We start from the raw sequence: 16,876 nt of genomic DNA, 5'->3' as shown, positions 1-16,876 counted from the left end.
TGCTCTCATGAATGATCCCAGCTCTTGATTTGGAGAGCAGTCCTGTATTATTTTCTTCTTTTTTTATATACAGCAAGTTTTCTCTCATTTATCGTCATTTAGTAAATTGTCATGGCCAATTGGGGATTTCTGGACTTTGACTACTTTCCTCATGTACTTTGAGCATTTGTAAATTAGTTATACTTGAGGCATATAGAGACTAATGATTTTAAAAAGCTTCCCAAGCTGAGGAGTCTGGGCAGACAAGTCACAAGGCATCCACCACTGTGCTTGCAGAACTGTTTGCACTCTATACAATTAGTAAAAGCAGTATGATGCATGGTCCAGTGCTGAAAGTTCCTTGTTGACAATGAAGGTATTCCTTTCAATGAAATAGCATTCATGCATCAATTGCAGCTAGTGGAGATAATCTTCTACAGTATCATATCAAACGAAGTCACCTGGGATGAACTGAAGAACACAAAAGGAGCAGTCATGCTGTTGGAAGTTTACAATGTGCATATCTCCGAAGCGAGGAGGAACAGAACAAATATATAAGCAAATTTCTGAGAATTAAAAATCACTAATTGCATTTCAACTTGCCTGATATAAGTTGGAAAAGAATCCGTGCACTGGAAAAGAATCCGTGCACAAAGTATAACAGATGCAAAATTCTTAAAATGCATAGAGGAGAAATATATAGCTACCATGTAGCAAGTCCAATACGAGAAGCCTGGACGATAGGGAATCAAATTGGGCAGGTGCAGTGAGTGTCAGTAAGAGACTTTTGCTGAAAGTGGTCATACACATTTAGATTTTGCATAGGTAAGGTAAAATGAAAATTTTCAATTGGGACAGCTTTCACTCAGCTGAGACTGCTTTTATTCAGCTGAGATCAGGCTTTGCCAAAAGTAGCTTGGAAATAACTAAATGAGCGTAATTCAGCATCAGACCAGTGAGAGATGTTTGAGGAGGAGAGAAGGTCAGTCCAGAAAAATAAGTTTCCAGAAAGAAGAAGGATGTGATGCACAAACACCGAACCCTTTGGATACCAAGGAACATATGTGGGATAAGGCAAAGCTGAGACTATTTTGGCATCTGCCAAGAGCTCAGTTCCTAGACCGCATTAAGGTCTACAACATGTTGGGGTAAAACTTAAAAAGAAAGTTAGGAGAATGAGAGGCCCTGAAAAGAGAGGCAAGTAAAATGGAATTTGAAGAAAGCCCGAACATATTTCTTACATTAAACAATAAGAGGACAAATCTAGCTTAGTAGAGGCCAAGAATGTAATCTTTGTGTGGAAGCAGAAGTTTTGACTCTTGTTCTTTAATATTGCCTTGTATCTGTCATCAGGCAACTAGAGGCGGTTGTACATATTGTAGTTAAGGAAGCAGTGTGTGAAACATTGACTTTGGGAAATGTTACAGGGTTTACCAACTTTGACAGTAAATGAATCACCAAATCTAGATTAGATATAACTTTGACTTCTAAGGAGTGTCAATTGTTGTATTTGAGAATTAATCATAGCATATCATGGCAAATGCAAACACCAAAGCTTGACTCAGTCATTTTAGCGGAAGCCTGTTTAAGGTCTGTGGTAAAATAAAATACTGCCTGTTGTCCTGTAGGGATATACTAGTGGCATTTGGTTATGAACTTTCAGATTTGTGCACTAGAAATCCCAGGCTACTTTAATCACTGGTTTTAGCTTTCTCCCTGATGGATGTAATACACGCTTTCATTTGACAGGTCCATTAAGTGCACATACTCGTAGTGATTTCAGATTGCCATCAGAAATATTTTGGCCTTCGGTATGTACTGTTTACCATTTAATTCATATTTTGTATGCTCCATGATTTTATAGGCTGCACTTTGCCTGTGTGGGTCATACATTCAGTGTGGGGATAGAAAACTCACTCATTTTCAGGATATGAGCTCCTGTAGCAGATTGTAAAAGGTGTTATCTTGTGGTTGGATTAAAATCTGGTGGTGTTTTTCATGTATTTGTTCATAAGATGTGGATGTGACTGGTTAGGCCATAATTTATGGCCCATACTAATTAGCCTGAGGAAGGTGATGGGTGAGCTGTTGTCTGAACTGCTAAACCCTAGGGGTTTAGGGATACCTAAAGTCATGGTAGGAAGGGAATTCATAATTTTGACCCAGTGACAATAAAGGAACAACGATATAACTAAGTCAGGATGGTTTTTGATTTGTAGGTGGTGATGTTCCCATGCGTCTGCCTGTGTCCTTCTAGGTTACAGAAGTTGCTGGTTTGTAAAATACAGCCAAAGCAGCCTTGGTGAATAAGCGCAGAGCATCTTGTAAATGTACACACTGCTGCCATTATCATTGCTTAAAAAAAGAGTGGATCTTGACAGTTGTTATTAGAGTGTCAGTTGAACAAGCTGCCTTGTCCTAGGTAGGAATATTGTCAGAGCTCATGGCTTTTGCAGTATCCAGTGCCTTCAGCTGTGTCGTCTTGTTGCATAGTGAATTGAATTGAATTGAATGGAATGGAATTGAATCTGTTCAACTGTGATACTGAAGATCTTAGTAGGAGACCAAGGTGGATCATGTTCACACTTCTGGCTGATGGATGTAAGTGCAGCAGCGTTCTACACCGATGTGCTGGGTTCCCTCCTTGTTGAAGTTAGCGATTTTTCTGGTGTTGCCACCTCCTGTTGCTTAATTATCCATCACCATTCATGATTGGCTGTGACAAGACTTAGATCTGCTATGCTAGTTGTGGGATTGCTTAGCCTTGTCTTATGTATGTCCAAGTTACACTACTTCTGCTTTTTGACATTCTAGCTAATGGAATGTTGGCCATTTTTTTCAGGGGATTTGGAGTATGAGAATGGGAAAGTCTGGTCTCAGTCACACCTTGGACAGATACAATATCTGGAATACTGAAGGGTTTTGGTCCCCTTATTTAAGGAAAGGTTTTATTCATATAGAGGCAGTTTAGATGATCCTGGGTTTGGAGGAATTTTCTTATGACTCTACGCACTGGAGTTTAGAAGAATGAGAAAGGATCTGATTGAAATTGATTAGAGTTTTAAAGGGGCTGGGCAGGGTAAGTGCTGAGGATATTTTCTCTTATGGAAGAGTCTTAGGACCAGACAGCATTGCCTCAGAATAAAGGGTGCCCTTTTCAGACTGAGATGAGTTTCTTCTCAGAGGGCTGTGTCTCTTTGTAGCATCCTTGTGTATATTTAAGGCTGAGTTATATTCTTGATGTGGGGGTAGGGCAGGACCGTGGACATGAAGAATGTTAGAACAGCCAAGACCGTATTGAATGGCAGAGTCGTCTGAAGGAACTGAGAAACCTATTTCTTATGGTCTATTGTGCGTCTGTTACAGATAAAGACCATTTGGAGTTTTTGTCATCCTTCGTGGACTACAGGTTATAGTGGTGTCAGTTGTGGTGTTAGAAGTTCAGTGATGAATTTAGTGTTTTTTTTAAAAAAGGATTTTTTGGGATGCTTCATCTTTTCCTTTAAGCATAAAGCTTACCACATATTGGAGTAGTCCATGCAGAATAGTTGGAAATGTCTGAAAGTGAAGCATTCATTTAGCAATTACAGTGCATATGCCTTCCCAAATGAAGCTATCTTTGTCATTGTTTTAACAACACTACTGCTTTTTTTAAAAATGTGTTTCCTTTGCATATAAATGGACAAATTATACAAACAGCACAGCGTTTTGGTATAGTTGAATGAGCAAAGTAGGTTGCCCCTTAATTGAAGACGGGCTTATGCCCGAAACAGGATTCTCCTGCTCCTTGGATGCTGCCTGACCTGCTGTGCTTTTCCAGCAACACATTTTTCAGCTCTGATCTCCAGCATCTGCAGTCCTCACTTGCCCCTTAATTGTCCTGATTTAATTCTTGTATCCCAAAGGTGCAGGTCAATTTTCATTATGACCTTGTGTGCTAACTTCTGAGCTGAATTTCCAAATTTTAAAATACTTGAAGGATTGTCAAAACCTTAAGGCAATGTTTTGGAGTTGGTGAATAAAAAAAAAATCCATTTAGTTAAAAATCACACAACACCAGTTATAGTCCCAACAGGTTTATTTGGAAGCATTAGCTTTCGGAGCACATGTTGGTTTCAGTACTTTCATATGTAAATCGCAGAACTTTTTTAAAGTTCTCAAGTGAATTTTAACAATTGGTGTCATGTCGGCCTCGATAATGCATTGAAGGTGTGAGGTGCCCTGTATGAGACTGTCTGTGCCGCAGTGTTCAGACTGATTCTTATGTAGATTCATACAATTTTTGAGCAAAATAAAATGTAGTTCTGCAAGTAGAAATTTACCCCACAAACCTGTATGTGTATGGGAGGGGGGTGTTTAATGAGTGCTTGTGAGACGGTGTATATGTGTATGAGTGAGATTGTAAAGGGGTATATAGGTCTTTGAGAGGGTGCGTGCGCACGTGAGAGCGTGGGAGTGTATGTGTGACTGTATGAGAGAGTTTGTGTGAGAGAAGGTCTGCGTGAGTTTATAGGTCTGTAGGAGTGTGTGTGTGTCTGGGTGTAGTGCAATGGGTTCACCTGTAGTGTGACATGAACCCAAGGTCCCAGTTGAGGCCATTCCCATTGGTACCGAACTTGGCTATCAGCCTCCGCCAATTTACATTGTTTCCTGCCCCGAATTCTGCCTTGGAAGATGGTCACCCGAAGGTCCGAGGTCAAATGTTGTGGACCGCTGAAGTGTTCTCCGACTGGGAGGGAACACTCCTGTGTTTATTGTTGTGTGGTGTCCATTCATCCGTTGCCATAGCCTCTGCTCAGTCTCACCAATGTACCATGCCTCAGGGCATCCTTGCCTGCTGCATATGAGATAGACAGCATTGGCTGAGTTACATAAGTACCTACCACATACATGGTGGGAGATGATACCATTACGTGTGGGGACCTTGTCAACATCCTGACACTTCTTGCAGCATCTCCTGTGACAAGGTTGTATGGTATTGTCCTGAAAGCCAGGCAGTTTGCTCTGAACAATGATCTGTTTGAGGTTTAGTGGTGGTTTAAAGGTGAGAAGTGGAGGCATGGGGAAGGCCTTGGCGAGGTGCTCATCCTCATTGATTATGTGTCGCAGGCTATGAAGAACATGGCATAGTGTTTCAGCTCCTGGAAAATACTAGACAATGAAAGGTACCCTGTCGGTTGCAGTTCATTTGTCTCCTGAGGAGGTCATTATAGTTTCTCGCTGTGGCACGTCAGAACTGGTGGTTGATGAGTTGAGCATCGTACCCCGTTCTTGTGAGGGCATCCTTGAGTACTTCCAAGTGTCTGTCATGTTCCTCCTCATCTGAACAGATCCTGTGTATGTTTTGGGCTTTTCCATAGGGGATGGCTGTTTTAATATGTTTTGGGTGGAAGCTGGAGAAGTGTAGCATCGTGAGGTTATCGTGGGTTTGTAGTAGAGTGAGGTGCCCATCCTTGAAGGAGATGCATATGTCCAAGAATGAGAAAGATAGTAGAGAGTAGTCCATGGTGAATTTGATGGTGGGATGAAACTCATTGATATCACTATGTAGTTTTTTCAGTGACTCCTCGCCATGGGTCCAGTGGAAGAAAATGTCGTCAGTGTACCTGGTGTATAGTGTTGGTTGAAGGTTCTACATAGTGAAGAGGTCTTGTTCAAATCTGCGCATGAAAATGTTGGCATACTGGGGTGCAAGTTTGGTCCCCATAGCTATTCTATGTGTCTGGATGAAGAACTGGTTATCAAAGGTGAAAATGTTGTGCTCAAGGATAAAGCAGATGAGTTGTAGGATGGTGCTTGGAGAGTGGCTGTTGTTGATATTGAGTACTGAGGCTGTTGCTGCAATGTTGGCATTGTAGGGGATGCTGGTGTAGAGTGCTGAAACATTGTGATGAGGAATGTTCCTGGTTCGACTGGTCTGTGGTGTTTAGTTTCTGTAAGAAAAGTGTAGTGCAGAGGCAACTTCTACTGCCTTCCGAAGAGGCACAAAGCCAACACACCAGGACGCACCATCGTATTAGGTGATGTGATCCTGTGTGAGAACCTCCTCTGACTGTCGAAGGCATCTTGAAACCCCTTGTATTGAGGATGAGGATGTGTAGGCAACTCTGAAGAACTGGATCCAGAGTCCTGATCAATGTGTTTAGTTCACAGGTGTGCTGTTTGGTTGGATCAACCAGTAGTTGCCTGTAGTTCCTGGTTGTTCAGTTGTGAGTACACTTCCTTGCAGTAATCTGCTCTATTCTGAATGACAGTGGCTTCTTTATGTGCTGATTTGATGACAATGTTGTGATTGGTTCAGAGACCATGGATGGCGTTGTGCTGTGATCGGGTGATGTTTTGCTCTACCTTGAGGGTGCAGCTGATGAGCCTGGCATTTATATATTTCCTGACGGTTTGAGTATACTTGTCAAGCACAGGGCAGCAGCGCTCCGGTGGTGTCCAAGCTAATCCTCCTTTTGGTCACTCCTCTATGGATCCCTGTGATGACTGTTACAGTTCTTGGTGGGCTCACTGGGATCACTGCTGGCATCCCGAAAGAATTCCAGGAGTCTCATTCATCTGATGAATTCCACCGTGTCTGTTTTTCCACTGTGGGTGCCACGGTGGGCTTGGCTGCTGCTTGTGGTGATGCTAAGTTTCTCCAGTTTCTTGTTCTTGGTGTGCATGTATGTGGTGTAGTTTTGTCACCATGCCGGTTTGGCAATGTCTCATAACTGTACTGCTGTATCCTGAGTGCACACTAAGAGTGTGGACTCCATCTTAATTTCAAAGTTCTGGTGCCTGCTGTAGAGTTGGTGCAGGAGATAATTGTGCAGTTTGAGAGAGGTGTGGTGGCAAAGTCTCTCCACGGAGTCTGTGTTGTAGGTTGACTTGAGCGGGTTCGTGATCTGTAATCCTTTTGGGATCTTTCCTGCTTTCCTGTAGAAGTTTGATGTCTGTGTCAATATGTGCAATCTTCTTGGAGATCCTGTCCACTTTAAGCCAGCAGTTAGTGATGTCGATAGTAGTCATGATTTGGAGATGCCGATGTTGGACTGGGGTGAACAAAGTTAAAAATCGCACAACACCAGGTTATAGTCCAACACATTTATCTGGAAGCACTAGCTTTTGAAACTAGCTTCATCAGGTGGTTGTGGAGTATAAGATCATAACACACAGTTGATAGCAAAAATTTACAGTTTTTCCACTGTGAAGCCAGGGTGGGCTTAGCTTCTGCTGTAAACTTTTGCAATAAATTCTTTGTCTTATGATCTAATACTTCACAACCACCTGATGAAGGAGCAGCACTCCGTAAGTTAGTGCTTCCAAATAAACGTGTTGGACTATAACCTGGTTTTGTTTCTAGTTTTACCTTGAGATTTTTAACTTTGTACACCTCAGGCCAACACAGGCATCCCCACATCAAAGTCCATTTAGTAATTTATTTTCATATTTTATATAGTTGAATATTATCTTTTATTGATTTGCATATATTCTATCCGAGTATAACAAAATGTTGATGGGAATTTTTGATGTAGAATATGTTTGTAACTCCTGTTTATCCTTCTCTCGTTTTTCAAAAAAACTTAATAATCTATAATGACAAGGACAGAATTGGCTTTCTAGTTTTACCTTGAGAATTGGCATGCATGAAATAAGCTATTTTCTAAATGATGATATATCTACATTGTAGACTGCTGTCCAAGTCAGGCAGTAGGAGAAAGTGAGGACTGCAGATGCTGGAGATCAGAGCTGAAAATGTGTTGCTGGTAAAGTGCAGCAGGTCAGGCAGCATCCAAGGAGCAGGAGAATCGACATTTCGGGCATGAGCCCTTCTTCAAGAAAGAAGGGCTCATGCCCAAAACGTCGATTCTCCTGCTCCTTGGATGCTGCCTGACCTGCTGCACTTTTCCAGCAACACATTTTCAGCTCAAGTCAGGCAGTAGCCATTAGCTGAGTGTGAACGTCCTAAAATAAAGAGCAGTAATGTGTTTTTGAGTGCCTTTTTATATATTAGAGATCTGTTTTTTTTCTGGAGGAGTGGATCAATGGAATTGCAAGATGACAAGATGTTTCTATAAACCAGCAGTCGTCTTGTAAATTGGCACCTAATTTGCTCATTTATGGGCAAAACAGATAGTAGGCTGTGAAATTCCTACTAGCCACTACTCAGACAGTGTGAATCTTTGGAAGACTCCACCCCAAATGATAATTGTTGCTCCTTTGAATATATTTAAGCCTGAGATGGGCTGATTTGAAATCAGGAAGCAGGCAGGAAAGTGGAGTTGAGGCAGCAGCTCAATCATGATCACATCTACTTATGCTCCCAGTTCTTATTTTTTAGGTATGAAAAATTGCACCACCCCATAAATCAGTCTTTGTGTCAGCTGGACAGATTTTATGTTACCATCCATTTATGCAGTTAGATGCTGCATTTACTCATCCTATTTCCATATCTCTCTCAATTCTTCTATTCCTGAATGTGCACATACTTTCTATCTCAATATTTAATCCTGGAAATGAATTCTGTAGAGTCAACTTTTTGTGCACGGATGTTTCTCTTATCCTTTGTTCTAAATTTCTTAAGCATTTAATCTTGAATCCCTTGTCATTCATTCTTGCTCTCCCAACTATTGGAAAGAGTTTGCTTCTGTAGCCCTTTTTCCATATTTTATAATTAATCATGCTTTCATACTTGTAGTGCCTTGTTATAAGGAGAAGTGGTCTGTCTTCATATTTCAATATACAAAGCACTATCCTAGAGATTGCTGTTTTCTATCCCTTAAAGCTTTAGTAATATACTGTACCATGCAGCATACTTAAGGTTTTAAAATGCATTATTAAGCACTTAATAATAACTAATTAATGCTTCTTATTACCTCTTGGAATTTATATTCTATGCATTTAATAGAATTCTATTAGCATTTCTAATTATATTACCAGCCTAAGTTATTTGAGCGTCTTGAATTCCTTTTACCTGCCTGGATTCTGTACTACTTCACAAAATCATGCTTTTACATTAAAATGGCCAAATCTGCCCTTTCTCTTCATATTTGGGAGATTTTAAAATTAAATTCTTGTCATAGTAGCACTGAGAAGAGGGGGCATGGTCTGGTTATTTTTTGTCAGAAAATTGTTGTCCATTGACCGACATGCAAAAAAATCTGCCTTGAAAGAACATATGTTTTATACTTGTGCAATTATACCCTGAGTATTTTCAATTTAATTGAACACTGCAAAGATTTAAATATACCAGCTCTTCTGCAGTATTGGTGCTGAGTCTACTGGTACAGCTGCATCAGAAATCCAGTGATGTGAAAGCACACTACACAATTAGATTAACTTGTACTTCCACACTGTGTGGCATATCCTGCAAAATGGAGGAGGCTGAAACTGCTGCATATTCACCACCGCATTAATGGAACAGGTTATCAATTAGAGGCACTAATTCATGAGTAATAGTTCATGTCAAAATGTTTTTTTAAATTTGGTAATGGGATGTGAGCATCACTGGCTTGTCAGCTTTTATTGCCTGTCCCTAGTTGTCCTTGGGAAGGTGATGGTGACCTGCCATCTTGAACTGCTGCAGGCCATGTGCTGTAACTAGAGCCACAGTGCCATTAGGAAGGGAATTCCAGGATTTTGATTCAGTGACAATGAAAGGATGTTTGTCCTTCTAGTTGGAGGTGGTCATGGGCCTTGAAGTTGCTGTCTACAGACCTTTGGCAAATTTCTGCACTGCATCTGGCAGATAGAAGTGTGTACTAATGAGTGTAGGTGGTGGAGGGTATGAATGTTTGTGGATATAGTGCCAATCAAGTGACCTACTTTGTCTTGGATAGTGTCAAGCTTCTTGAGTATTGTTGGAGCTGCACCCATCCCAACAAGTGAGCAGTATTCCATCACAGTCCTGACTTGTGCCTTGGAGATGGTGGACAGGTTTTGGGAAGTCACGAGGTAAGCTACTTGCTGCAGTATTCCTAGCCTCTGACCTGCTATTGTAACCACTCTCTCTATATAGTGTCCAGTTGAGTTTTTGGTCTGTGGTGACTCCCAGGATGTTGATAGGAAATTTGGTGATGGTAATGCCATTGAATGTCAAGGGTTGATGGTTAGATTATCCCTTATTGAAGACGTGTATCGATTGGCATTTGTGAAGTGCAGGTATTATTTGCCACTTGTCAGCTCAACCTGTATATTGTCTAGTTATTGTTGCATTGGTCTTTGACTGCTTCAGTATTTGGAGTTGCAAAAGGTGCTGAACCTTGTGCAATCATTGGTGAAAATTCCCACCTCTGAGCTTATGTTGGTGAGAAGTGCATCGACTGAAAATGTGCGGAAGCGGGAACTGAATGATTGCAACCCTGTTATAATCAACTTATATTCATTCACTAAAAATCAAATATTTTATTTCAATATCCAGCATTCATGAACGTTTATCCCATGATTTTGTCACTTTGTGGAAAAGATTCCAGACATGAGGATTGGATTTATATTTTCTTTACCCTTTCTAGTGCACTTATCAGATGGTGTAAAAAAAAATCCTTTCATGGCTGTAAACCCCCAGTTTTCCTCCTCATTCTCGCAAATCAGATTTTAATCGAGTTTGGCCTAATTTTTCCTCCAGCTTTTACGTTTTTGCATTTTGCTTCCAGCGTTTCCTTTCAACCTCTTGCTGGCTTTATTGGTTATTGTTCTGCAAAGGTTGTTCAGAAGTTGTTAAGGCTCCTTAGGTTATTTCGATATACCAGCAGCGTTCATAGAGTATGCATATTGCATTTTATTTCAGTGCTGTAGCACATTCAGCTGCTTAAATTAGATACCTCATTTTTTATTCAATTTCCATAATTCCATAATTTGACTTTGTCAAATTTGCAGATAATGTCAAACTAATATATTATACGCATATACATACATACATACATACATACATACACACACACACACACACACACACACACACACACACACACACACACACACACACACATCTTCTATATTAAGATTATTTTTTTGTAAATCAGAGGCTGTAAACTAATGCTGAAATTCTGGAGCACTACATTCAGCACTCTTATCCACCTACAGCATAACTCTATTAACAGCAATTTTCTCATCCACTCCATTACTTGGAATTCCTAATAGTTTGAGTTTGACCAGTAATCTATAATTAAATTTTTGCCACAGTCCAATTAGATGTCTGGATACACCAATCTTTGTCTGCATAAACAGCTGGGGGGATGTGGGTATTGCATTTCTTGGTCCATTGGATTGCCATTTTCGCAAAGAATTGCTGTGACAGTAGGATCATCTTCACCTGAACTTATGTCTGTGATATAATCAACAATCAACATCACATTTATGCCTTATTAATTCTGTTACTTTACACAGAAAGGAAGTAAAACTAGCAACTCTGTTGTTGTCCATTTCTTTGCCCCAGGTTATGAATGAAATCACCGTCAGAGCTTGTTTATTTATTTGTGCCTTCCCATGTCCAATGATTCCCTCATGATAACTATCAATGCCGGACAAAGGTCCGTCTAGTTTCTTGGGGCTTTGAGGGTCTACCAATAATCCCATTTAATTTTTAAAAATTCTAGGGAGAGAAACCAAGATAATGTTTTGGGTCAGTGGCGATCCTTAATCAGAGTTCATTTTTGACCTTTGAAATGTCAATGCTCTATCCCTCCACGGAAATTGCCACACACCTGTTGAATATTTTTATTTTCTGTTTTGATTTCAGATTTCTAGGGGCTGTTTTGGCCCAGTGGTAGTATCCTTACCCTGGACTGAGAGACCCAGGTTCAAATTCCACCTGCTCCAGAGGTGTGTAATTACATCTCTGAGGAGGTTGATTAGGAAAAATATGCTGCTCAGATTTCCAACTTCCATAATATGTAACTTTTGTATTGGCATCACATGCGATTTTAAGTTTGTCCTATTAGCCTGCGACTGCCTTTTGTTTCATTTATTTAAACACAATTATACTTTGATTTCTCTTTCGGGAGGAGCATATGAATAGTTGGGGGATATAATTATCCCAAATATTGACTGTTTTATGAATAGAAAGTATGCAGAGTTTCACAGATAAACCAGGTAATTTTAAATCTGTCACCTGTATGCCAGTATTCTTTTCAGTGCTGCTAACAGCAGATTAAGAGAATCTGGATAGGCACAGCTTGCAGTAGGGTCCTTCTGGATCCTAGCTGTTGCACTGTTCTTTAATGTATATTGTTCAAAATGAGAATAGCTGCTTTGAAATTGGAGTGTTTGTGCAAGTGTTCAGTAATCATAAAGTCAATGGTGGTAATTACCCTCTGCTGAGGTTAGAATATTGCTAATGCTGTAGTGACAAGTTTTGAGAAGATTTGTAGCTCAGGTTGAGGTTCTGGATGTAGGTTTGTTACACAAAGTAACAACACTGACAGCACAGACATATGGATAAAAAAACTTATCTGACCGACCCTTAACAGGCACTGAAAAAGCTAAGTAAGAAGATTAAATTATAACTGCCAGGATGCGGACAAGAAACATTTATTAGCAGCATTAGAAAAACACTAAAAAACAACCAATGTACAGAAGAAACCCAGCAAACTATCAGACAGGTAGTCGCACCAACATCAAGCAGAAGAAAGGAAGGAAACACACTCTATACACAAGAAAGGAAAGCTCTGGAAAGGCTGAAAAAAGATAAAAACATTGTTATCCTACCTGCAGACAAAGGACGCTTGACAGCCAATCTAAATTGAAGAAACTACATTGAGAAAGTGAAAGCACAACTTACAGATACCAACACTTACCAACAAGTGGTGATAGACCCGACCCCACAAACTAGAGAACCGAATCATGGCCTTACTCTTTAAAACTTCAGCAATCTGGAGAAATAAATAACACCAACTTCCAAACAATGAAACCAGATGGCCTAACACACCACGCTTCTACGGATTGTCCAAAATTCACAAAACTGGGAGCCCCCCTCAGACCCATAGTCTCGCTACCTAAAAACACATACTTACAGATTGGCCAAGGAGCTACACCAAAGACTAAAATGCTTAGTAGAAGACCTATACCATTCAATCCACTCCAAGAGTTCTTGAAGACCATCAAAGACACTAAGATAGAAGAGGATGAAATAATGGTGTCCTTTGATATAACAGCCCTGTTTACATCAATCAGCATTAACCTGGTCAAGGAAACACTGACTACACTATTAGAAGACCCAAAGACCCTTACACCAAACACCACTACCTTCATCAGCAAGGACAGTATTATCAAGCTTGTGGACCTATGCCTTACCACACATTTAGCCTTCACCAACAAAACCAACAGACAAACCAACCGGACACCCATGGGATCTCCTATATCAGGGTTCTTAGCAAAGGTAGTAATGCAGAGACCCTTACGAACAGCTCTGCCATAAAACCCAAACTTTGGGCCCACTACGTGGATGACACTTTTGTCATTACTAAATGAAACAAATTAGAGGAAACCTTCAAGACCATCAATAATACCTTTACTGGCATAAAATTCACTAAAGAGGAGGAAAACAACAACAAACTGCCATTTCTAGATGCCACAGTAGAGTGAACAGCCAATGGGCAACTTCAAACCAGCATCTACAGGAAAACAACATATACGGACCAAATATTGAACTACAGAAACAATCATCCCAACACCCACCAACGAAGCTGCATTAGAACATTATTCCAATGAGCTACTACACACTGCAGCACAGAGGAACTACACAGAGCAGAGGGAAATCCCCTATACCCCCATGTATTTAAAAAAAAAATGGGTACCCAATGAACACAGTCTGCCGATTTCTCAGTGACAAATCCAAACAAACAGACAAAACACGTCCAGAAACCCTAGCCACACTCCCCTGCATCAAAGACAACTTGGAAGTGGCTGCCAGACTACTCAAGATCCCTTGGCATCATGGTAGCCCACAAACCCACCAACACACTAAAACAGCAGCTAATGAACTTGAAAGACCCTATACAGACGACAAGCAAAACTAATGTCTTTTACAAAATACTGTGCAGCAACTGTAACAAACACTACATTGGATAAACAGGCAGAAAACTGGCCACCAGGATAAATGAACATCAACTAGCCACAAAACGACATGACCCTGTCTCACTAGTATCCTTATATACAGATAAGGAAGGACATCACATCCATCCTAGGACAAGCCAAACAGAGACACGTACGAGAATTCCTAGAAGCATGGCATTCCAACCAGAACTCTATCAACAAACACATCGAGTTAGACCCCATCTACACACACTGAGAAAAAGAACAGGAAATGATATCACCAACCTAAAGAAATCCAAACATATAAATAAAAAGCAGGAATCATCAGCAATGCTTTGCCTGGAAGCCCACTGAAGGTGTTACCTAGTACGGTGACGAAATGTCTGGAAATGGACCTTCCAGCTCAGTGAGCAAACCTACATCCAGAATGTTCTAGTGAATTGTCTCAGAGCAACTTGTAGCTAGTAGGATTGAATCTGAAAGGTGAAGATAATTTTAAATACTGTGTGTTCGGTAGTTTAATTGGGCTCTCTATAGATTAATATAAGAAGTGATATTCCAATATTTTTAAATTTTAGTTTCTTATATAAACAATGTTTGGGATCACTTTCCCAGAAGCTTAATGCTACCATTAACTAAGGGCAATACGAGCACTTGTTGCAATTCGGAAACCTCTCATTGGTGGAATTATTTTTTCAGGGCGATGGCAAAGACAAACAAAATTATCAGGCAAATGTGCTGCCCTCTAGTGGTGTTTTCAAACACTACAGTAAAGGTTAATTTTCTTAACATTTTATGTTGGCAAATATAAACGTATTTCAACTTTTTTTTGTAAAGAAAATACTCCAAACAAGCATGGGCGGCACGGTGGCACAGTGGTTAGCACTGCTGCCTCAGCGCCAGAGAACAGTGTTCAATTCCTGCCTCAGGCGACTCTGTGGAGATTGCACATTCTCCCCGTGACTGCGTGGGTTTCCTCTGGATGCTCCGGTTTCCTCCCACAATCCAAAAAAAATGTGCAGGTTAGGTGGATTGGCCATGCTAAAGTGCCCATAGTGTTAGGTGAAGGGGTAAATGTAGGGGAATGGGTCTGGGTGGATCAGCACTTCGGCGGATCGGTATGGACTTGTTGGGCCGAAGGGTCTGTTTCCACACTGTAAGTAATCTAATCTAACCTTGATGAAAAAGTACTGATTTGTTGATGAATTGTAATTAAATGGTTAAACTTCGTAGAGAAATACAGAAATTGTCAAATTTTCAGATTAAATACTAAAGTAATTGGGTTTATACTGTTGGAAGAATTTGGTGTTTGACAAGATATATATCATTTGAGAATATGATAAACCTAAGTTTAAAAAACACACTATGTTTACAATGTTGGACAACATTGGACTGGAGGGCTTATCTTATGAAGAGAGGTTGACTGAGTTCAGACTTTTTTCATTGGAGAAAAGGAGGAGGAGAGGGGACCTAATTGAGGTATACAAGATAATGAAAGGCATAGATAGAGACTATTTCCCAGGGCAGAAATGGCTAACACGAGGGGTCATAGTTTTAAGCTGGTTGGAGGAAAGTATAGAGGGGATGTCCGAAGTGGATTCTTTACACAGAGTTGTGAGAGCATTGAATGCGTTGCCAGCAGCAGTTGTGGAAGCAAGGTCATTGGGGACATTTAAGAGACTGCTGGACATGTATATGGTCACAGAAATTTGAAGGTGCATACATGAGGATCAGTGGTCGGCACAAAATTGTGGGCTGAAGGGCCTGTTCTGTTCTGTACTGTTCATATTCTAACATAGGGATTTGATCATTTGTGACAGGAAGTTATCCACAATTACCACCGTTTTCCCAAAGTTGGAGATAGCTTTGTCTAAAGCAGTGTTTGCGTAGTGGAATATTATGGAGGATATTGCTGTGCAAATTTAATTTAAAACTTGTTTAAAATCTGCCCTATGCCTTTAAAGTAAAACACCAGTAATATTGAATCTGCATATTTCTCAACTATTTTTTCCATTTCTTTGGGCCATCTTACTCCTTGCTGGAGGTACAATACAATTCCACATGTTCTCCAATTCCTCATTCAATTAGCCATGCACATGAGGTTTGATGTCGTCATGTAATTGGGAAGCGGGGTGTATTACAGCCTGACATTCACTTCAAATACACGTTGTTAATGCTGCCCAGGAGTAGCAATCATTGGTCAATTCCTTTTCCTAACATGACAGTACTGACTCCAAACTGTAGAAGGGGTACCTATTTGGGTCAGCTAATTTAGAATTTTGTATTTGACTGCAGATCAAACTATAATCTTGTCGCCATTAGATACATTAAAGACATTTGATAAGCTCACTGATTTGATATTTGCCTCCTGATCAAGGCTATGATTTTTACTGAGCTTTGCAGAAGCTATATAATTACCCCTTTTAATTGTTTATCTTCTGTTTCCCTCTTTCCTTTGTGTTCTTTCTTTCTTCTTGCTTCTTCCTTTAGCTCCATTCTGAATTTCAGAAGCTCTCACGTGTTTACATCCTTTTTCTCCTCTGGTCAGCAATAAAGTCCACTGCTGTGTGCTGTTGTCAGGCATTAGGGTAAAGTGTGACTCGATATTATACTCACTAAACTGGAAACTTGCAGTCAATATGTGAAAGAGAATAATGAAATTAGTTTTGGCAAGTACTATGATTTGTGCTGATCATTCTCATCTCTGCACCCTGTGCTTCACCTCAAGCATTACACTGTTGTCGTACATTCTCAATGAGCATTTGAAGGCCACCACATTGGTCGAATGAGCTGCATTGTCGACAAAGGTTGACCTCCCTGCAAACTACTGACTTGATCTCTTCGGCAGAATTGCTATACTTGTCAGCATTTAGTTTCTTGA

General features: G+C 40.3%; 1 protein-coding gene across 1 annotated transcript in view; it reads left to right on the top strand.

Moving 5' to 3' along the window:
• The window catches only part of kcmf1 (potassium channel modulatory factor 1), a 119,149-nt gene that overhangs the window by 75,954 nt on the left and 26,319 nt on the right, over positions 1-16,876 (top strand). The gene's annotated exons all lie outside the window — the stretch shown is intronic.

Source organism: Hemiscyllium ocellatum, chromosome 2 (assembly GCF_020745735.1).
Source record: "Hemiscyllium ocellatum isolate sHemOce1 chromosome 2, sHemOce1.pat.X.cur, whole genome shotgun sequence".
NCBI classification, from domain to species: Eukaryota; Metazoa; Chordata; class Chondrichthyes; order Orectolobiformes; family Hemiscylliidae; genus Hemiscyllium; species Hemiscyllium ocellatum.
Note: the sequence above shows the minus strand (reverse complement) of the source record. Positions and strands in the feature narration are given on the sequence as shown.